The sequence below is a fragment of the Pongo abelii genome, chromosome 3 (genome assembly GCF_028885655.2).
Source record: "Pongo abelii isolate AG06213 chromosome 3, NHGRI_mPonAbe1-v2.0_pri, whole genome shotgun sequence".
NCBI classification, from domain to species: domain Eukaryota; kingdom Metazoa; phylum Chordata; class Mammalia; order Primates; family Hominidae; genus Pongo; species Pongo abelii.
Window position 1 is genome coordinate 64,161,071 of NC_071988.2, and position 24,418 is coordinate 64,185,488.

At 40.0% G+C, this 24,418-nt stretch overlaps 1 long non-coding RNA gene across 1 annotated transcript in view; it reads left to right on the forward strand.

Annotated features, from left to right (window-relative positions):
- LOC129058993 (uncharacterized) overlaps window positions 1-1,473 on the forward strand; it is a 32,705-nt gene extending 31,232 nt beyond the window's left edge. The window contains exon 3 of the long non-coding RNA XR_008524536.2: window positions 609-1,473. This is a non-coding gene — a long non-coding RNA (uncharacterized LOC129058993). The remainder of the gene's footprint in view (window positions 1-608) is intronic.
- The last annotated feature ends 22,945 nt before the right edge of the window (window positions 1,474-24,418 follow it).

Below are 24,418 nucleotides of genomic sequence, written 5' to 3' on the forward strand. Positions count from 1 at the left end.
AGTATGCTTTGGAGGTCAGTAGCTGTTGATTTATCCCTACATGTAATGACTCCAAACTTTAGGTTTTATGTTTTCATAGATGTGCTTATTTCCCTCTGTGTCAGGTTGTCAGCTAACATTGCTTACAGTTGTCAATGCATCTAATTCTAGCTTCCCTCTTGCTTTTAACCTTCTCTAACATGGGAAACCAGATATTCAAGCTGGTTAGAATTGTGTATACAGTGATGGGGAATGTTTATCCCCTAAATTCTAGGTTGATATGGCTATCAGATAAATGGCCTCCAGAGAAGAGACAATGTATCAAACTCAGCCCAAATTTAAGCCAAACCAGAACTCAATTGAGTCTGTTTAATTGTCATGAATATGTAAAATGTAAAATAACAAACGCCAGTAAGTAGAATATATTTAGTGGAAATTAATCTTTCAGCCTAAAGTTATCATTTTCACAAGATACCTTTTAAAATACAGACAACTTTTCAGTTTTTGGTGAAGCTAAGCCTATTTTCTTGACATCCATTTTGTGAGTTTTATGTCAGACAAATTAATTCCAAAAGGAAAAATATTCACTTTCTTTTTTTTTTTCTTTCTTGACTGGCTCTTCAATCCAGGATTGAAATCATCTCTGTGGGATGACATCTCGGAGAACCCAAACATCTGAAGGAGGGAGAACACAAAAATCACAAGAGAAACCCCAAGGAGATCTGAAAAAGCGCCCGCCTGAGGCAACCCACACTCACATAAGCTTCCATTATGCATGAAGTTGCTGAGAGTCTTTGCAATGGCTCATGGGAGATCTATTTACATGGATTTTGTTACAGAAGCTAACCACATTTTGAGTCAGACAGAGTGGTGTCTGATGTTAAATAAATAAATAAAAATTTCTCTTGTGAAAAATCATCTCTTTTAGTCAGGGGCAGTCACTGGTGTGACTCATGACCTTGAAGCTGCATTTGGACTTGGTGGAAGATGGTCATTAGTCCACCTAAAGACCTGATCATGGTTTTTGACTTCTAGAGCATGGTTATTTTTTTGTTAATGCTGGGAATTTGCAGTGAGACATTTACACACACACACACACATTTTTCTTTTCTTTTGTCTTCTTTTATACACTATGTTTGGAAGGAATTTCATGAGGGCTTCAATTTGTTGAAAGAGATTGCCTCCTTATGGGGTAGGAGATGGGACTCAACTCAAGGGGCAGGGCTCGGCTCTGGACCACATTGAAGACTGGCTCTATAAGACAGGCCTTCCAATATCATGACAGTTTACTCATTTTCTGGAAACAACTCTACCTGGAAGTTACCACTCCTTTTTCTAGAAATTTCTGCATAGCCTGCCCCCTAATTTGCACATAATTAAAAGTGAGTATAAATGTGGCTGTAGAACTGCCCTGAGCTGCTACTCTTCACACACTGCCTATGGGGTAGCCCTGCTCTGCAGCAGCAGTCATGAAGCGCTAATACTACTCCCTCAATAAAGCTGTTTCCTTCCACCACTGGCTCGCCCTTGAATTCCTTCTTAGGCAAAACCAAGAATCTTCTGGAGGGGAGTCCCAAAATTGGGGTTGCAACACTTAAAGGTTGATGTTCAACTTCTGGGTGAAAGGAATCTAACTTAGGCTAGACACAAAGAAAACTGAGGTAATAATGATTGCAATGACCACTACCATTTATCAGCTTGCTATTATGAGCAGTGTACTTGCTCCTTTATATTCATTGATATTCATAACCCTTATCACAACTCTATGTTAGTTCCACTTTACAAAGAAGAAAACTAATGCTTGGAAATGTTAGTTTCCCCTAGTTTTTTTTTTTTTTTTTTTTTTGTGAGACAAGAGTCTCGCTCTGTCCCCCAGGCTGGAGTGCAGTAGCGCAATCTCGGCTCACTGCAGGCTCCGCCTCCTGGGTTCATGCCATTCTCCTGCCTCAGCCTCCTGAGTAGCTGGGACTACAGGCGCCTGCCACTGCGCCGGGCGAGTTTTTGGTATTTTTAGTAGAGACGGGGTTTCGCCTTGGTCTCGATCTCCTGACCTCCTGACCTCCTGATCCGCCCGCCTCAGCCTCCCAAAGAGCTGGGGTTACAGGCGTGAGCCACCGCTCCCAGCCAGTTTCCCCTAGGTTTACAAATAAGTAAAGTGGTAGACCTGGGATTGAAACATCAGATCCATTTGACTCATTTGCTCCTTTGAAGTGCATACTCAGCACCTTTCTCTGTCACACTTGTAGGTACATGAATCCAAGCACTTAACACCTCAGATCTGGATTGTAGCCAATCTCTTACCTGGCTTTCCATAGCTGGCTTTTGCCACCTAAGATCTAATGGCCATATTGTGGCTATTTTTATCTTCCTAAAGCTCACTTCTCCTTCATTAAAACCCCACCCTCCGCAGGATGGAGCCTGACTCTTTAGCCTAACCTTAAGAGACTTCCAGGACTGGATTTTGTTTTCATTTCCCATCACTCTGCCATCTTCCTGTGCTTCAGCCACCCTAAAGCATTTCATCTTATACTCTCCCCATTCACCTTATACTTACCCTATGGGTACCATTTTCTCTACCTGCAAAGTCTTCTACCATCTCCACATATATAAATTTCACCTGTCCTTCATGGCCCACCTGCTGTGTCACCTCTTCCATGAAACCTCTCCTGATGCCGCAGCCAAAACTGATCGTGCCCTCCCTTGAACCCCTGCAACAGTTTGCACTTCCATTTCTTATGGGCTTTATCACTTACTTCCTAGGGCAGTAATTTTTAGTGACCAATACTCATCTTGACACACTATAGGGGACCATGCTGGTCTTGGTAACCATAGAAACCTCATCCTCATATTAAGCATATAGAAAGCACTTAATAAATAATTGTTACATGGATATTGATTTTTTTTTACTGCTATAAGTCTTTTTATTGAAATATAACATACAGAAAAGAGAGAATAGTGTACAGCACAATGAATTATCACAAAATGAATATTCTCATTAAACCATCACTCAGGTCAAGAAATTGAACATTAAGGCCAGGAGCGGTGGCTCAAGCCTGTAATCCCAGCACTTTGGGAGGCCAAGGCAACTGGATCACTTGAGGTCAGGAGTTTGAGACCAGCCTGGCCAACATGGGGAAACCCTGTCTCTACTAAAAACACAAAAATTAGCCCTGTGTGGTGGTACACACCTGTAATCCCAACTACTCCAGAGGCTGAGGCAACAGAATCACTTGAACCTGGGAGGTGGAGGTTGCAGTGAGCCAAGTACATGCCACTGCACTCCAGCCTGGGTGGCCGAGTGAGACTCTGTCTCAAAAAAAAAAAAAAAAAAAATTGAACATTAAACACATTCATAGAATCTCTCCTTCATTTATTTTCCTAATTGCTACCTCATTCTTCTTTCCCCAAACTAGCTACTAGGATTACTTTTAATACCATAGATTAATTTGACTCTTAACATTTTACAAAATGTAATCACACATATGTTTTCTTTGGTATCTGGTTCTTTCGGTCAGTATTATATTTGTGAGACTTATCTAAGTTATTTAATGTGGCTGTACTTTGCTTATTTTCTTTTTTTTGTTTTGTTTTGTTTTTTGTTTTTTTTTTTGAGACGGAGTTTCCCTCTTGTTGCTCAGGCTGGAGTGCAATGGTGCAATCTTGGCCCACTGCAACCTCTGTCTCCCTGGTTCAAGCAATTCTCCTGCTTCAGCCTCCTGAGTAGCTGGGATTACAGGCATGCACCACCATGCCCAGCTAATTTTGTATTTTTAGTAGAGACAGGGTTTCTCCATGTTGGTCAGGCTGGTCTTGAACTCCTGACCTCAAGTGATCTGCCCACCTCAGCCTCCCAAAGTGCTGGGATTACAGGCATGAGCCACTGTGCCTGGCCCTGCTTATTTTCATCACTGAATAGTATTCCACTCTATACATATTTCCTGTTTATTTATTCATTCTTCTCTTGATGGACATTTTGCTTGAGAGATTGGCTCTTCATGGACATTCCAGTTTGGGACTCTTACAAATAGTGTTGCCATAAACATCCTTCTGTGGTATTTGCATTTTAGTACTGATTACGACATTGAGTTTAACATAGTCCAAATTGATTTCAGGATAAATTATAATACATACGAACAGTTAAAATGTTTCTAACTTTGTGTTAGACAGTGAACACTATTAGTATAAGTGAAAGAATTACTGAGATGAAAATCCAATGTCCAGTCAAAAGGTTTTAAATACCAAGGCATCTGGGAGTTAGCATAAGCCCATGCCTGAATGTTGGAGGTAATGATGGTAATAAAGGGAATCTCAAAGCTTTCTGAAATCCATGTTCTGTGCAGCAAACTTACACCAGTATGCCATTTAGTACACTCATCAAACTAAAATCCCACTCAAAGCTAAATCACATGTTTTAATGGCTTCCTATTCACTTCATTGGGATTCCTGCTCTGGGGTTGAACACAAAACATCCAGCACTGGACAGATGAGATCTACAGGAGTGTATTATACTCCATGTCCATAAATTCAAACCCTGGGAGAGAAGGGCAGCGCACACCCTGAAGGGCCACATGGGGATCGCACTCAAGAGCATAATGAGCCATCAGGGGCTGTGAGGCAGGCTTTGTAGTATCAAAAGGATGGGTGACCCCTGGTTTTCATGGGAGGAGTGATTGGCTTGTTTGAATAATTCTCTAGGCTGGAAAGGAAACAAAATCTACTACTCAGGGATAAGCAGGAATTGCACCTGGTCCCTTTGACAAGGCAGGCTGTTTGGCTAAGGGACCTTATTCACAGAAGCAGACTGGGGAGGGGAACTTGCAGTTAGGCCATTCAAAGCCCTTCTGATGTCACCTGAAGGCAGCACATAATATTGGGCCTTAATATCAGAACTTATACCACACATATAAATGAAGAACAGGGGTTCCAGCAAAATTGAGAGTAAGATCCAAGATATGACCAAATTTAGCAGTAATGGGCAATAGGAAATACTTACTATGGATATTCCAGAAAACAGGTTTTTGGGGACAATTTCAATTAAAAAATTTCCAGTGTTTTACATTCCTGCCCTTCAAGATCTACCTTCAGAATTTGTTACTTCTCCCCCGCCCCCTGTGTAAAGGTAAATAGAATATAACTAACTTTAAGATCTAAGAATGGTGAGAATGAGAGAGAGAGAAAAGAAAAAGAGAATTTCATTTACAGGTACATTTTAAATTGCTTACCATGGATTTGGCAGTAAGTCCTATGCCCTTATTATAGGGCCTTTTCACGTTATAATCATAGTGCTATTTTATGTCCTTGGCTTTGAGCTTAGATATGGTCTGGAAACTCATTGAGGGTAGAAATCAAATATTCATCTTTGTACCTTCCCCAGGACCTAGGAGACTGTTTCTGGTTTGAAAATAAATGTCAATTCAACATCTAGGTCAGAGCCTAGTGCAGGTAGATATTCAGCAAATGCTATGTCCTATGATGTCAATGATAGGACCTCACTACTCCAAGTGTGGCACAGGGACCATCGGCATTGGCATCACCTGGGTGCTAGTTAGAAATGCAGATCATCCTGTGCCAGCCCAGACCTACTGACTCAGAAGATGCTTGGGTGATTCACGTTCTCATTAAAGTTTGAGAAGCACTGCTCTAGAAAACCATCTTCTCAGCATATGAAATTCCCTGTGGCCAAGACTGCCTCCAGCATGACTCAGGAAGTTTACTGAAAACAAGAAAGAGCTGAGGGAGTTGATATGTCTCCCCTTCACCGCATCCTCCCTACTCCAGTGTAATTGAAAACGAATTGACCAGGACCCAAAGATTTCATCAGAGTATGCATTTAATTTCTCCCTTTAAACAAATAAGAAAGGGAATATGTATTGGGAAAGGGAAACAGGAAAAAGAGGAGACATGAAGAAACACTCTTGGTCCTTGCAAGCTGGGATGCAATCCTGCCTTACGATGTTCCCATGTGTGGGATTTGATCCTCATAAACTGAGGAAATCTCAATGGACCTGCTGCTCATTTCTGTTTGCTTCCTTCTTCATGCCTCACTTTTATTGTTCCGTTTTGATATGCATGGTGCCTGATGCAAAGATGTTTGGTGAAAGTTTTTAACCAGAAACTTGCTGGTAGAACATAATAAGATGAGGGGAGAAGTAAGAAAACAAGAGCTTGGAGCCTTTCCTTTTGGGTTAGGGAGGAGGCTGGCTTTTTTTTTTTTTTTTGCCTCAAACTTGGTCATCCATAGCAGAAGTATATCTGGGACTTATTTTGCTCCTGATAAGTTTATTCCTTATAAAATAGCACCAGATCCTAGCATGAAGGTCGTAGAAAAATCCTCAGAGATCCCTCAACTTTAGCCATTTGAGAAATAAAGTTTTATGTATAACTTATTACATACGTAATATTTTATATATATTATATACAACTTTATTTCTCAAATGGACCAGGGCCATCAGAAGCTGTGGTCTGCCTACCCACGGTCTACCCAAGAACCTACTATTATTAAATCTGTCTGCCTTCACTAAAAGAGAACAAACATATTAATTTTTGCTGATGTTAACAATCTAATTTGGGGGATTTCTATATTGCCATAGAGACACTTATTAATCCATGGTTCCTCTTTAACTTAGATCACAGTCCAAGTTTGCTTTCTGCCCTCTTAGACCTATAACCCCTGGCCTAGACCATGCAAGATTAGAAATGAAGAGACCAATTGGGAGTTTATTGCAATAGTCTAGTTGAGAAATGCTGAGATACTGAACTAGGGTAGAGGTAGGATGGAAAGGAGAGGTGGAGCTCAAATAAGGTGTAAACTTGGCAGGACTTGATGAGTATTTGGACCTGAAGGGTGAGAGACAACTTATATTTTTCTAGCGTGAGTGCTAACAGTGGTGGTACCGCTCCAAGAAACAGAAAATATAGGAAGAAAATAAAATCTTAGGGGAAGATATAGTGTTGAATTTTGAACATGCTCTTTGAGGTCTGTGTGCATGCCTGTGGAGATTCCAGTAGGCAATTAGATATTCTGATTCTCAATACTCAGAATCCCAATAGGCAATTATGAGTTGGTATCTAATCAGAGGTCATGACTTTACATACAGTGATGGAATCTGGTAGTTCATAGGAAGTAGTTAAAATTATGAGATTACCTATGGGTAATAGGCAAAGTGAAAATAGCCAGAGAATGAGGGGCGAGCTCTAGTGAACCAAAATGCTTATGGAGAACACAAAGGGTGAAGCACTTGTAAGACTGAAGAATGATCAGGAAATGAGAAAGAGGCCCAGGATAATTTGTATAAAAACCAGACAGTGTATAATAATATTCCTTTTAACTCACAAAATTGATATTCATAAAATGGAAAAGTGGTTTGTAATCTGTAAAAAATTCTAAAGATGTAGAATAATATTATGAATTTGTAATTGGCTTTTATGCATGCACTGTTTTATATGTGTGTATTTGCCTATACATTTATGTGACATAATGATTTGAAGGCACTGGAGATTGAAAAAAAGTGGGCAGAATTTCTAAGGGATTCAACCCTTGGAAGAAGGGAACAACAGTGGGTGAGGTCTGCATTTATCTGACTGTTCTTCTGAGGGCACTCTGCATTTTACAAAGTATAGAGTGGCTGGAAATCAAGCAGAAAAAGCTACCATCTTATTGACTTGAGGTATCTGAAGATGCAATGTGGGCCTGCAAGAGTGGCTGGAAATTGAGGAGGGAAATCCTGAAAAGGAGGCACTTGTAAAAGAAGAAACCTGCAGATCTGATGACAAACTCTCTTCAAATCCATGGATAAACTAGAGGCAAGAGGAAGATTCCAATTTGCTGAGCAGAACTCAATAGCTAGAAGTCTGAAAAAGCTGGGCAGAATTTTAGCTGTTATTCAATACAGAGGAAAAAGACTTTGAAGTTGGAAGGGCTTGGCAAAAATCTCAGGCTTTTCTTTGTTTCTTCTAAGCCTTTTATTTAGAATTAATAAATAGTAAAGTCACAGGAAGTTACAAAGATAGGTCTCATGTACCTGTCACTCAGTTTCTCCCATGGTTATCTTACATAACTAGAATACAATAACAAAACCAGTCTATAAACTTAGCACAATACATGTGTACAGTTCTATGCCATTTCATCCTATGAGTAAATTCATGTAACCTCTACTGCAATCAAGATACAAAACTATGCCAGGTATGGTAGCTCACTCCTGTAATCCTAGCTCTTAGGGAGGCCAAGGCAGAAAGATATCTAACCTTTTTTACAAATTACCCTGGGCCTCCTACTCATTTTCTGATCATTCTTCAGTCTTTTACAAGTGCTTCACTCTCTGTGTTCTCCATAAGCATAAGACCATAAGGTCAGGAGGTTGACATTAGCCTGGGCTACATAGTGAGACCCCATCTCCACCAAAAAAAAAAAAATTAAAAATTAGCCAGGCATGGTGCGGTGCAATGGTAGTCCCAGCTACTCAAGAGGCTGAGGTGGGAGTACTACCTGAGCCTAGGAGTTAGAGGCTGCAATGAGCAGTGATTGTGCCACTGCACTCTAGCCTGGGTGAAAGGGGAGATTCAGTCCCTAAAAAGAAAGAAAAAAAAAAAGATGCAAAACGACTCCATCACCACGAAAAAACCTCTCATGTGAATCCTTTATAGTCATGCCCAACCTCTTCTCCACAACCCTCTCTAACCCCTGGCAGTGACCTAAAATGTCCTCAATCTCTCTAATTTTGTCATTTAGTAAATGTTATATATATGCAGTCATACAGTATGTGACCTTTTGAGGTTGGCTTTTTTGTCTTTTAACTCAGTGTAGTGCTCTTGAGATCCACCCAAACTGTTGCATGTGTCAGTAGTTTCACTTTGTTGCTGAGCAGCATTTCATGGTATGGCTACAATGCAGTGTAGTTAGCCATTCACCTAATGAGGGATATCTTGGTTGTTTCCAGTTTTTGGTTATCACAAGTAAAGTTTCTATAATCATTAGTGTATGGGTTTTTCTGCAACATAAGTTTTTATTTCTCTGAACTAAATGTCCAGGAGAGCAATTGCTGGGTAAGGCTTTCCTTTTGAAATTCCATGAAGACCATGATTTTGTAGTAAAATCTATGTCCCTCAAGGCTGAGTAAAAGCTTTAAAATAGGGAAAAACTGAAGCAGGTTACTAATAAAGCTTAAAACCAAGCAATTACATATTCATGGGGAATGATTAGCAATTACACTGTTGAAAGAAAAAAAATCCGTTTCAGGGAAGACAACAGAATCTGGAGTTTCTACAGTATATTATCCACAATGTCCAGTATACAGTTAGAACTTACTAGACATGAAAAGAAACAGGAAAACAAGCCAACACAAACAGCTCCTGAAATTTCTCATACATTTGAATTTGCCGAAGAATACTTTAAAGCAGCTATTATAAACATTCTCAAAGATTTAAGTAAAAACATGGTAATAAAAAGAGACTAGATGTGGAAACTCAGTAGAAAAATCAAAAAGAAGACATTCTAGAATTAATATGTGTAATATATGAAATGAAAAATTGAGTAGTTAGGCTTAAGAACAGACTGCAGACAGCAGAAATGCTAGTGAACTTGAAGACAAATCAATATAATCAAAGTAACAGAGAAAAAAAGTTTGAAAAAAATAGACAGGGACTCAGTGACCTGTGAGACAATATCAAAAAGCCTAACACACATTTAATTGATTTCCCAAGTGGAGAAGAGAGAGAGAAAAAATATTTGAAAAAATAATGGTGAAAAATCTTTCTAAATTTGATGAAAATAACAACACACAGAGCCAAGAAGCTCAATGAAGCACAAGCAGAATCAATGCAAACAAAATCACAAATAGATTCATCATCATCAAACAGATGAATGTCAGATGAAGAGAAAAAATTTGAAAGCAGCCAGAGTGCAAAAAGACACACTACACATAGGAAAATAACAATCTGTATGATGATGGACCTCTCCTTAGAAAAAATGAGCCCAGAAAAAATTGGAATGATGTCTTTAAAGTGTTAGAAGAAAAAAAAAATTGTTAATCATGAGTTTTGTACTCAGCAAAAATACAACTTTTGAAACTGAAGATGGGGAGTGTGTGTGTGCACATGATGTGTAACCTCATTGAAAATACAGAAGATTGTAACGGAGGAGGAGCCAAGATGGCAGAATAGGAACAGCTCAGGTCTACAGCTCCCAGCGTGAGCGACGCAGAAGACGGGTGATTTCTGCATTTCCATCTGAGGTACCGTGTTCATCTCACTAGGGAGTGCCAGACAGTGGGCGCGGGTCAGTGGGTGAGTGCACTGTGCGCCAGCCAAAGCAGGGGCAAGGCATTGCCTCACTCGGGAAGCGCAAGGGGTCAGGGAGTTCCCTTTCCTAGTCAAAGAAAGGGGTGACAGACGGCACCTGGAAAATCGGGTCACTCCCACCCGAATACTGTGCTTTTCCGAGGGGCTTAGGAAACGGTGCCCCAGGAGATTATAGCCCGCACCTGGCTCAGAGGGTCCTACGCCCACCACGGAGTCTCGCTGATTGCTAGCACAGCAGTCTGAGATCAAACAGCAAGTCGGCAGCGAGGCTGGGGGAGGGGCGCCCGCCATTGCCCAGGCTCACTTAGGTAAACAAAGCAGCCTGGAAGCTTGAACTGGGTGGAGCCCACCACAGCTCAAGGAGGCCTGCCTGCCTCTGTAGGCTCCACCTCTGGGGGCAGGGCACAGACAAACAAAAAGACAGCTGTAACCTCTGCAGACTTAAATGTCCCTGTCTGACAGCTGTGAGGAGAGCAGTGGTTCTCCCAGCACGCAGCTGGAGATCTGAGAACGGGCTGACTGCCTCCTCAAGTGGGTCCCTGACCCCTGACCCCCGAGCAGCCTAACTGGGAGGCACCCCCCAGCAGGGGCAGACTGACACCTCACATGGCCGGCCAGGTACTCCAACAGACCTGCAGCTGAGGGTCCTGTCTGTTAGAAGGAAAACTAACGAAAGGACATCCACACCAAAAACCCATCTGTACATCACCATCATCAAAGACCAAAGGTAGATAAAACCACAAAGATGGGGAAAAAACCGAGCAGAAAAACTGGAAACTCTAAAAAGCAGAGTACCTCTCCTCCTCCAAAGGAATGCAGTTCCTCACCAGCAATGGAACAAAGCTGGACGGAGAATGACTTTGACGAGCTGAGAGAAGAAGGCTTCAGATGATCAAATGACTCCAAGCTACAGGAGGATATTCAAACCAAAGGCAAAGAAGTTGAAAACTTTGAAAAAAATTTAGAAGAATGTATAACTAGAATAACCAATACAGAGAAGTGCTTAAAGGAGCTGATGGAGCTGAAAACCAAGGCTCAAGAACTACGTGAAGAATGCAGAAGCCTCAGGAGCCGATGCGATCAAATGGAAGAAAGGGTATCAGCCCTGGAAGATGAAATGAATGAAATGAAGCGAGAAGGGAAGTTTAGAGAAAAAAGAATAAAAAGAAACGGGCAAAGCCTCCAAGAAATGTGGGACTATGTGAAAAGACCAAATCTACGTCTGACAGGTGTACCTGAAAGTGACAGGGAGAATGGAAACAAGTTGGAAAACACTGTGCAGGATATTATCCAGGAGAACTTCCCCAGGCTAGCAAGGCAGGCCAACATTCAGATTCAGGAAATACAGAGAACGCCACAAAGATACTCCTTGAGAAGAGCAACTCCAAGACACATAATTGTCAGATTCACCAAAGTTGAAATGAAGGAAAAAATGTTAAGGGCAGCCAGAGAGAAAGGTCGGGTTACCATCAAAGGGAAGCCCATCAGACTAACAGCAGATCTCTCGGCAGAAACCCTACAAGCCAGAAGAGAGTGGGGGCCAATATTCGCCACTCTTAAAGAAAAGAATTTTCAACCCAGAATTTCACATCCTGCCAAACTAAGCTCCATAAGTGAAGGAGAAATAAAATACTTTACAGACAAGCAAATGCTGAGAGATTTTGTCACCACCAGGCCTGCCCTAAAAGAGCTCCTGAAGGTAGTTCTAAACATGGAAAGGCACAACCGGTACCAGCCACTGCAAAATCATGCCAAAATGTAAAGACCATCGAGACTAGGAAGAGACTGCATCAACTAATGAGCAAAATAACCAGCTAACATCATAATGACAGGATCAAATTCACACATAACAATATTAACTTTAAATGTAAATGGACTAAATGCTCTAATTAAAAGACACAGACTGGAAAATTGGATAAAGACTCAAAACCCATCAGTGTGCTGTATTCAGGAAACCCATCTCACGTGTAGAGACACACATAGGCTCAAAATAAAAGGATGGAGGAAGATCTACCTAGCAAATGGAAAACAAAAAAAGGCAGGGGTTGCAATCCTAGTCTCTGATAAAACAGACTTTAAACCAACAAAGATCAAAAGAGACAAAGAAGGCCATTACATAATGGTAAAGGGATTAATTCAACAAGAAGAGCTAACTATCCTAAATATATATGCACCCAATACAGGAGCACCCAGATTCATAAAGCAAGTCCTGAGTGACCTACAAAGAGACTTAGACTCCCACACATTAATAATGGGAGACTTTAACACCCCACTGTCAACATTAGACAGATCAACGAGACAGAAAGTCAACAAGGATACCCAGGAATTGAATTCAGCTTTGCACCAAGCAGACCTAATAGACATCTACAGAACTCTCCACCCCAAATCAACAGAATATACATTTTTTTCAGCACCACACCACACCTATTCCAAAATTGACCACATACTTGGAAGTAAAGCTCTCCTCAATAAATGTAAAAGAACAGAAATTATAACAAACTATCTCTCAGATCACAGTGCAATCAAGCTAGAACTCAGGATTAAGAAACGCACTCAAAACCATTCAACTACATGGAAACTGAACAACCTGCTCTTGAATGACTACTGGGTACATAACGAAATGAAGGCAGAAATAAAGATGTTCTTTGAAACCAACGAGAACCAAGACACAACATACCAGAATCTCTGGGATGCATTCAAAGCAGTGTGTAGAGGGAAATTTATAGCACTAAATGCCCACAAGAGAAAGCAGGAAAGATCCAAAATTGACACCCTAACATCACAATTAAAAGAACTAGAAAAGCAAGAGCAAACACATTCAAAAGCTAGTGGAAGGCAAGAAATAACTAAAATCAGAGCAGAACTGAAGGAAAGAGAGACACAAAAAACCCTTCAAAAAATTAATGAATCCAGGAGCTGGTTTTTTGAAAGGATCAACAATATTGATAGACCCGTAGCAAGATTAATAAAGAAAAAAAGAGAGAAGAATCAAATAGATGCAATAAAAAGTGATAAAGGGGATATCACCACCGATCCCACAGAAATACAAACTACCATCAGAGAATACTACAAACACCTCTACGCAAATAAACTAGAAAATCTAGAAGAAATGGATAAATTCCTCAACACATACACCCTCCCAAGACTAAACAAGGAAGAAGTTGAATCTCTGAATAGACCAATAACAGGAGCTGAAATTGTGGCAATAATCAATAGCTTACCAACCAAAAAGAGTCCAGGACCAGATGGGTTCACAGCCGAATTCTACCAGAGGTACAAAGAGGAGCTGGTACCATTCCTTCTGAAACTATTCCAATCAATAGAAAAAGAGAGAATCCTCCCTAACTCATTTTATGAGGCCAGCATCATCCTGATACCAAAGCCTGGCAGAGACACAACAAAAAAAGAGAATTTTAGACCAATCTCTTTGATGAACATTGATGCAAAAATCCTCAGTAAAATACCGGCAAACAGAATCCAGCAGCACATGAAAAAGCTTGTCCACCATGATCAAGTGGGCTTCATCCCTGGGATGCAAGGCTGGTTCAATATACGCAAATCAATAAATGTAATCCAGCATATAAACAGAACCAAAGACAAAAACCACATGATTATCTCAATAGATGCAGAAAAGGCCTTTGACAAAATTCAACAACCCTTCATGCTAAAAACTCTCAATAAATTAGATATTGATGGGACGTATCTCAAAATAATAAGAGCTATCTACGACAAACCCACAGCCAATATCATACTGAATGGGCAAAAACTGGAAGCATTCCCTTTGAAAACTGGCACAAGACAGGGATGCCCTCTCTCACCACTTCTATTCAACATAGTGTTGGAAGTTCTGGCCAGGGCAATTAGGCAGGAGAAGGAAATAAAGGGTATTCAATTAGGAAAAGAGGAAGTCAAATTGTCCCTGTTTGCAGATGACATGATTGTATATCTAGAAAACCCCATTGTCTCAGCCCAAAATCTCCTTAAGCTGATAAGCAACTTCAGCAAAGTCTCAGGATACAAAATCAATGTACAAAAATCACAAGCATTCTTATACATCAATAACAGACAAACAGAGAGCCAAATCATGAGTGAACTCCCATTCACAATTGCTTCAAAGAGAATAAAATACCTAGGAATCCAACTTACAAGGGATGTGAAGGACCTCTTCAAGGAGAACTACAAACCACTGCCCAAGGAAATAAAAGAGGATACAAACAAATGGAAGAACATTCCATGCTCATGGGTAGGAAGAATCAATATCGTGAAAATGGCCATCCTTCCCAAGGTAATTTACAGATTCAATGCCATCCCCATCAAGCTACCAATGACTTTCTTCACAGAATTGGAAAAAACTACTTTAAAGTTCATATGGAACCAAAAAAGAGCCCACATCGCCAAGTCAATCCTAAACCAAAAGAACAAAGCTGGAAGCATCATGCTACCTGACTTCAAACTATACTACAAGGCTACAGTAACCAAAACAGCATGGTACTGGTACCAAAACAGAGATATAGATCAATGGAACAGAACAGAGCCATCAGAAATAATGCCACATATCTACAACTATCTGATCTTTGACAAACCTGAGAAAAACAAGAAATGGGGAAAGGATTCCCTATTTAATAAATGGTGCTGGGAAAACTGGCTAGCCATATGTAGAAAGCTGAAACTGGATCCCTTCCTTACACCTTATACAAAAATCAATTCAAGATGGATTAAAGACTGAAATGTTAGACCTAAAACCATAAAAACCCTAGAAGAAAACCTAGGCATTACCATTCAGGACATAGGCATGGGCAAGGACTTCATGTCTAAAACACCAAAAGCAATGGCAACAAAAGCCAAAATTGACAAATGGGATCTAATTAAACTAAAGAGCTTCTGCACAGCAAAAGAAACTACCATCAGAGTGAACAGGCAACCTACAAAATGGGAGAAAATTTTCGCAACCTACTCATCTGACAAAGGGCTAATATCCAGAATCTACAGTGAACTCCAACAAATTTACAAGAAAAAAACAAACAACCCCATCAAAAAGTGGGCGAAGGACATGAACAGACACGTCTCAAAAGAAGACATTTATGCAGCCAAAAAACACATGAAAAAATGCTCACCATCACTGGCCATCAGAGAAATGCAAATCAAAACCACAATGAGATACCATCTCACACCAGTTAGAATGGCAATCATTCAAAAGTCAGGAAACAACAGGTGCTGGAGAGGATGTGGAGAAATAGGAACACTTTTACACTGCTGGTGGGACTGTAAACTAGTTCAACCCTTGTGGAAGTCAGTGTGGCGATTCCTCAGGGATCTAGAACTAGAAATTCCATTCGACCCAGCTATCCCATTACTGGGTATATACCCAAAGGACTATAAATCATGCTGCTATAAAGACACATGCACACGTATGTTTATTGCAGCATTATTCACAATAGCAAAGACTTGGAACCAACCCAAATGTCCAACAATGATAGACTGGATTAAGAAAATGTGGCACATATACACCATGGAATACTATGCAGCCATAAAAAATGATGAGTTCATGTCCTTTGTAGGGACATGGATGAAATTGGAAATCATCATTCTCAGTAAACTATCGCAAGAACAAAAAACCAAACACCGCATATTCTCACTCATAGGTGGGAATTGAACAATGAGAACACATGGACACAGGAAGGGGAACATCACACTTCGGGGACTGTTGTGGGGTGGGGGGAGGGGGGAGGGATAGCATTGGGAGATATACCTAATGCTAGATGATGAGTTAGTGGGTGCAGCGCACCAGCATGGCACATGTAAAACCTAAAGTATAATAATAATAATAATAATAATAAATAAATAAAAAAATAAAAAAAATACAGAAGATTTGAGCAACACTGTTAGTCATCTTGATTTCTTTGACCTATTTGAACACAACATCTCAAAATAGCAGAATACATCTTCTTTTCAAGTGTACATCAAATGCTCACTAAGATAGACCATATGCAGGGCTACAAAATGTCTCAATAAATTTCAAAAGATTAAAATTTTACATAACATATTTTCTTATTTCAAGAGAATTAACTTGGAAGTCAGTAAAAAATCTAAAAGAAAAAAGCCAAAATATTAAGAAATTGAACAATATACCTTTAAATAACCCAAGTGTTAAAGAAGGAATGGCAAGTGAAATTATAAAATATTTGAACCACATATCAAAATTTGCAAGATGTATCTAAAGCAGTGCAAGACTTCTGGACTAAAAATAGCAAACTTCTTGAGAGAATTTTAAAAATACCTAAATATATGAAGAGATATACTATTCTCCTGAACTGAAAGACTTAATATTGGTAAGATGACAATTCTTCCCAAACTGACCTATAGACTCAACACAATCTCTATCAAAATGTCAACAGACATTTATTTAAAAGAAATTGCCATGTTAATTAATAGTAAAATGTATATTTAAACAAAGGATGTAGAATGTCAAAATAACTTTGGGCCACGCGTGGTGGCTCATTCCCGTAATCCCAGCACTTCAGGAGGCTGAAGCAGGTGGATCGCTTGAGCTCAGTAGTTTGAGACCAACCTGGGCAATATGGTAAAATCCCATCTCCCCCCATAATACAAGAATTAGCCAGGTATGGTGGTGCGCACTACTTGGGAGGCTGAGGTGTGAGGATTGCTTGAGCCTGGGAGGTTGAGGCTGCAGCGAGCCGAGATCACACTACTATACTCCAGCCTGGGCAACAGAGGCAGACCCTGTCTCGAAAAAATAAACTAAAAATCAAAATGGGAAAAAAAAGAACAGAGGAGGCCCACATTATCTGATTTTAAGAGTTACTATGAAGCTACAGAAATCTAGACATTATTTTTGCTCATAAAAATAGACAAATAGATCAATGGAACAGAATAGAGAGTCTAATAATAAATACATTATATATATGGCTAATTGATTTTCAACAAGATCACCAAAGCAATTCAGCAGAGAAAGGAAAATATTTTCAACAAATACTATGGGACTATCTGATTAACTGTAGGTTAAATGCATGTTAGGTGCAGTTATAGGTGATTTTAAGTTGCTTCTTTGTACCTCTTTGTATTTTTCATATTTCTTACAAAAGAATTACTTTTTTATATCAAAAAATAAAATATTTTAAAAATTCTTTTCATTAATCAACAATTTGGTCTTGTGTGCTTCAAATACTCAGCATACTTTGTCCTCCCCATCTAGTAGGATAGCTAAACAAGAATGAGAAGGTCAACCTTAGTTGGTCAGGCTTTGCACACCCTGATGGGCCCTTTCAGTTTATCCACCTTTGCACCAGGATCCCCCACCTATCACATAAACAACCTCAGCCTACGTAAAATAATGTATGTCAATTTAAAAAGTAGATGAAGTTAGGAATTCATGCTTCTGCTCTTTATTCAATCAGTGATGGTTGAAGAAATGGCTGGTTAATGGGGAAGTAGGGGAAGGCAGGAAGAGATTGAAGTGGAAAAATAGCTGGAGACATTACTTTTAAAAGATAATTGTGAGGGTCATAAAATATAGTGGTTAGAGTGTGGGCTGTCTTGAATTTTATTCCATTTCTAGTGCTTCTTACTTTTTGTGACTTAGGGCAAGTTACTCAATTCCCTATGTTTTCTCTGTAAGGCAATGATCTGTAAAATAGGGATGATATTAGTACTAACTTCTGGGTTGTTATGAAGATTAAATGAAATAAACATGTGTCTAAAGTGCTGGGAAACTGCCTGGTACTAGTAATCACTTAGTAAACTAGTTGGCTATTAGTATGTATTACTTGGCAGGTATTAGAGGCTTCAGAACCCCTCTCTTTGATTCATCTTTATGATAAATAAAGAAGAATGTCAGAGAACTCAGCTGAGTTGACTACTTAGTGACTATGAAGAGAGGAGGCTCAGAAATATATATCCATCTGTCTTAGTCTGTTTTCTGTTGCTGCACCAGAATATCTTTGACTAGGTAATTTATAAAGGAAAGACATTTATTTCTTACAGTTCTGGAGGCTGTAAAGTCCAAGATTGAGGAACTATATCTGGTGAAAGCCTTCTTGCTTGTGGGGACTCTATGTAGAGTCCCAAAGGGGGGCTCACGAGAGAGATAGCAAAGCTGACTTTTATAAAAAAAAAAAAAAACCCACTCTCATAACACTTATCCCACTCCCTCAATAACCAATTAATCCATAATGAATTAATTCAATCCTCTGGATGACTCAGTCACCTACTAAAAGCCTTACCTTTCAACATTGCTGCACTGGGGACTACGTTTCCAACACATGAGCTTTTAGAGGACACATTCACACCATATCATCCTTTGATACGCTTTTCATAATTTTAACTTATCATCAGAGACCAGGCTGTAGTGTATTCATAATTCTATTTCATTAAGATTTGCTGTTAGACACCCATGCTAGGTGCTAGCCTGTTTGAGTGTGGGGAAGATAAGTGGGGTATAATACACACAGCTATGCCTCCTATATCATCAGGAAGCACCAGTTATGCCTTGGTGAAAAATGAACCCCCAAAACCTAGTAGCTTAACACAACAAAAGTTTATTTTTGCTCACACTATTTGTCCATCATGGGTGAGGGAGGAGCTCTGCTCGGCAGAGTCATTCAGGTTCCCCAGGTTGGCAGATGCTACTCCATTTATAGCTGTACCATCCAAAATATGCAGACAACTCCCTGGTCATTGCAGCAAGGAAATGAAAGCCTGTAGAATCATGTCTGGGCCTCTCACTAACTAGGCCTGGAAGTGACTTATTTTACTTCTGCTCCTAGTCAAATGGCTGAGAGAACTAGTCAAATGGCTCCACTTGACTGTAAGAGAGTCGAGAAATACAACTTTAAGGCTCCCAGAAAGAGAGGAGAACTGGACGTGAGTGGACTTCAGTAAATACCTACTGTATCTCACAGCTTTCCCCTTTCTCCCAGGTGACTCTCTCTCAGTATCATTCGAAAAGTAAGATTCACAGAGGCACACAGGACAGCACAGTCATCTCATAACCAAAGAGGCATCCCATGTTCTTGATGGCACACTTCAGAGGGGAACTTTGACTCAACTTTTTTTTTTTTTTTTGAGATGGAGTCTCGCTCCGTCGTCGCCCAGGCTGGAGTGCAGTGGCGCGATCTCTTCTCACTGCAACCTCTGCCTCTCAGGTTCAAGCGATTCTCCTGCCTCAGCCTCCCGAGTGGCTGGGATTACAGCCATGTGCCACCACGACCGGCTAATTTTTTTTGTATTTTTAGTACAGACGGGGTTTCACCGTGTTAGCCAGGATGGTCTCGATCTCCTGACTTCCTGATCCACCCGCCTTGGCCTCCCAAAGTGCTGGGATTACAGGCGTGAGCCACTGAGCCCAGCCTGACTCAACATTTTTAAAACATCTTCCAAGTTCCCCATTTCTCCCCTTCTTTAAGTCATTAAGCACAAATCCCAATCTAATGCCAACAGTCAATGACAGTGTAATATGCAAATCCTCAAGTTCACAGGGCTCTGCTTATGTGGACTGCTGTTGTTTAGGAATTCAGGACTTGGGAGGCACTTGGGATATTATATCTCACATTCAATTCAATTCTATTCAACTCTTCTCTCACTTTCCAGGTCGTTTTGATGGCCCTTCCCTGTGTGTCAAGATACTGAAAGAATCTATACCGTGTCTCCTTTACTAATAAGCACAGTAGTCCCAGAACTCAAGATTCTGGCTTCTTTCTAGTTGCACTAAGCAAATAGAAACTGCAGAAGCTCAAAGAAACTCAAAGAAAGTGCAGATCTGTGGTCTGGAGCAGGCCATCTGGCTACTCAAATAGTGGCAAAATCCCACAAAATAACATTTGTCTGATTCTGTGCTGGCCAAAGTATGTTCCATTGAGCATTTGTTCCCCAAGATGCCACTAGAGAAGGTAGTTGCAGAGTTTAATGTGTAAGAAACTCTGCACCCTCTATCATCTTCTTAGAGGCTGATTTTATAACAGCCTATTAAATGTTCCAAAAAACATGTAGCATAAGGAAGAATCACATTTCTTAATTTAATGATTTGAGAATTTACTTGACCAGAGAACTGTATACTTTTGGCATAAAAACCTATTAACACACTGTGGAAAAACATTCTTTGGGATTCATTTTGGAAAAGGTAAACCTAGGAAAATTCACTATGATAATCCAGAGTCTTTCTTGCCAACACAGCTGGAGTAGATTGGTCTTTTAGGGCAGACACTCTCTAACAAAGACGTCTATAAGCCCCAGATGAAATTATTTATGTTTGGGATTTTGGTGGATAAGTGGTGGGTGGGGGTGGGGGTTGGGGCATAAATAAAGCAAGAGTCACTATTATTAGCTGATGACTTGACTTAGTTGGGTAATGGGTACATGGGGGCTTCTTTATACTATTCTCTGCTTTTCTGCTTCCTTGAGGTTTTCCCTCAAAAACTTTTTTTTTTTCCACAAGGAAAAATTTAAACCAGAATTCCAAATGATTTATCTATAATAGTAGTAATACGGGTAAATTTATCATGTTCCAAGATATGTTCTAGGAACTTGACAAGCATTGTCACTTAATCATAACAGCTCAATGAGGAAGGCATTCATTAGTATTCTCATTTTATAGATTGAAAAAACAGGCTCAGAAATGTGACCACATGCTTGAGGTCACACATCTAGTAAAAAAAACAGACAGAATGTGGACCCAGGTCTCTCTGATTACTAAGCCTGTGCTCTTAACACTTGTTAAGAGCTGCAAAGAGGACCAGGCCCTCATGTTCTCTGGCTTCCCTAAAGGCAAGCTGTATGATCAAGGTTGCTCACAATGGGTGGAGAAAGAAAATAAATAGAACCAAAGACTCAGAATTGGGGTGGCATTAGCATCTACCCAGTGCAATCTCTGTTTCTTCTTTAGTATTCTGCACATGGGGATATCAACAAAGTTTCCTTTCTATTTTTCATTACAGTAAGTGCCTTTCCTGGAGTTGGAAAGCAAACTTAGAACAGCAATACTATTCCAAACCTGTTAACTAATTTTCAAATCTTCTGATCCTAAGTTTTGCAGAAGGGCTAACATAACACTGGCTTAATCAGTACAGAAGCTCTTCTACTTGCGAAATTTTGTTAATTACATGAATAGGAACAAAGCTTTGCATAAGGGGAAAAAAAGTGTCAATTCTGCTTGCCACCAAAAAAGGCAAAAGCAACAATGTCCAGTCATTTTCACCTATGACCACTTTGCTGATTTCTGCTTGATTTCTGAGGCATTTTTCCAAAGGTTATTAACCTCATCATGTCCAGTAAGTAAAAAAGCCATAAATGTGAAAGGAGTGTTGAACATAGGTATACTATTACAATTTTAAGTCGAAAGTGGAGAAAAAATGACAAATGCCCAGTGTCATTATGGATTTACTAATAAATGGACCCACAAACAGTTTCCATAACCCAAGCTGTGTGTAAAGGGGTTGATTCTCTATTCCAAAGAAATGGGATGTTTTCAGAGTTGTTTTATCGTCAGCAGCAAAAGTCTTTTTTGAGAAAACGAAACAAACACCAAATAGTGTATATGCAAGTTTCGTTAAGTCAAATTGTGTGTATTTAGATGGGAGAGTGAAAGAGTTTATTTGAAATGGCTCATGTCAGTTTTGTCTTTTAAGTCCTTGTGGAGCTCCCAGGAGCCCTTACCTGAGCCAAGTTTTCCATTTATAAGCAAAATCTATTTGTTTATGCATATCCATTTTAAATTTCAATTTTGTTTGGGAACAAAAGAGAGAGCTAATTACTGTATTAACTGAATTTTTTATTGCAACAGGGCACAGAGAGCTGCAGTCAAAGAGAAACGAGAATATTCAAATGCCAGCAACTGCTACATGCTCACTCTTGAATCAATCACTTAGCAAAAGATTTTAGAATACTGTGATTGGCCAGGACTGGGTCAAAAGCCCTTTCCTAGGGGAAGAGGAAGGGAAGGGAAATTTCACCTAAATCATACAGGCTGAGCAAAATTGTTATAGACTAGGGAGGGGTAATTCTCCAAAGGAAAGCATGCTGAACAGACAAATCATACTTCCATATGGGAACCAAACAACAAAAGAAAAAAGTCCTCGATGTATATAGTAGATGCTCAATGCAAAGTGTAACTAAAATTTCAGAACTTAAACCCACAAACAAGCCATGTTCCCACTGCTGCTTTGATAGAATAGATTCTTCATTTAAAATGCTATCATTGGTTAAAAGTGCTTTAGAAAATGTTTTGATGAAAGTAAGAAGAATGAGAAACAGCACAAAGATGCTTGGAATGGGGAAGAAAAGAGGGGTCCTTCGAGGGCTGGGCAGCAGCAGAAGAGATTGTCTAGAAACTACTGCTTATTTCTGTCAAATGACAAGACTGAGTTCTTCAAAAAAGACCTGGCCACTTGATGTGTTTAAGCGATTACATGGTGATCTGTTTGCTCACTTCTGGGTGTCACAGCCAGCCTTGGTCATCAAAAGGCCTGTTTGCCACAGGGCAAAACAAAGTCCAGGTAAGCAGTTAGAGTATGTTCAGCAGTTGGGAATACAGGACTCCTAGCCCTTTCAAGTTTGAGGCTAAAATGGATTTTGTTTGTTTTCAAAATCCACTCCCATACCCTAAGCAGATTTCTGGAAAAGAACCCTAGTTCCCCTACCTCCTAACAATAGTGCAGCCAAGCATTCCTGAAAGTGTTGCTTGCAATTTAAAGCAGAGCCATATTTAATTTTTTCCCATGCTTTTCTATTTGACCTTGCTTCCTTCTTTCCCTAGAGAAAAATTTGAGATTCCAGAGGAATCATCATGTCTCTGGCATAGTATTTCTCAATCCTTTCATTCTTGCCTTTAACCCTACAATTTAGCTCCTTACCTTTGCAAATAAAATATGCTTCTGAGAGCTTTGCTTCTTAAAAGGTCCTCCCTAGAAAGCCTTTGAGAATTTTCTTTATGTGTTCTATGTGTGTTTGTGTAAATATGTTCTTTTAAGTAAGACCATATTAATGCAAAAGAAAGGCAACTCCTTTTCAGCTGGGCCAAGATCCAAGTCATCTTCCTTACCTAAAACACTGAATATGCAAGCCCCACTATACATACTTAAATTCCTGCCTTGCTGCAAGCTAATGGCTGATGGTACAGGCAACACACTATGGAAAATGACATATTCAGGAGGGTATGAATAAAATGCAGCTGTCAATGCAGTGATATCTGCTGGGCTCCAGGTCTTGCTCTTTGGACATTGTCTTATATGTAGATATCATTAACTCCTGCTATTATCTACATCTTTTCCTGATGCTTTTTCTAACCCTTGGCTTCATCGGATGCCACCCAGAGACTGACTGGGTGGCTTCCTCAGTGGAAAGGGCTTCCTATGCAAGTCTAAAGGAGAGTGGCTGTTCTTAATTACACCTGACAGTTATTAAAGTTTGCCATTGTGCCTGCCTTTATTGAGAAGAAAAATATAAGACTATGAGAGATGAGAAGAAATTCTGATACCTATAACTGTTCCCACCAATGAGTCTACACCTTAGATTTATAAAGGTGGCAAGGAAAACTCAGAATCCCAGGCTACTGGAAGAAACCACAGTTTGTTAGTCTAAGAGCTTCTGATTACAGTTAAGATGATCATGTGGTCTACGTACATAAAACAGTTCAGTGACTTCTCATTGGCTTGTGAAAAAAACAAAAACCAAAACAAAACACCCAACAATTCCCTAACATGGTCTATCCCCATATCATTCTGATCCCCTAAAAATGTCCCCAGCTTCATCTCATACTGCTCTCCCCCTCACCATCTGAGTTCCATTTCCTCTTGCCTGTTAAACTCCAGCTTCCACAGGGCTTCTGTGTAAGCTGCTCCCTCTGCCCAGAATTCTCTTCCTTCCTCTTAACTCCTGCTCACTGCAGAGAAGCCTCTCCTGATAGTGGATGGGTCAAATACCCTTCAATATTCATGGCTTCAAAGACAGGGATGTCGGAAATGGAAATGGCCTTCCCCAGTCTCTAGCAGGAAAATCCTATTTAAACTTCAAAGTTCAGCTCCAAATGTCTTCTATGCTATGGGGTCATTCCTAAGTCCTCTGGGAACAGTCTGTGGCTCATGACTTATTATTCTTATCTTTTCTATAGCACTTAAACAAATTTGGTTATTTA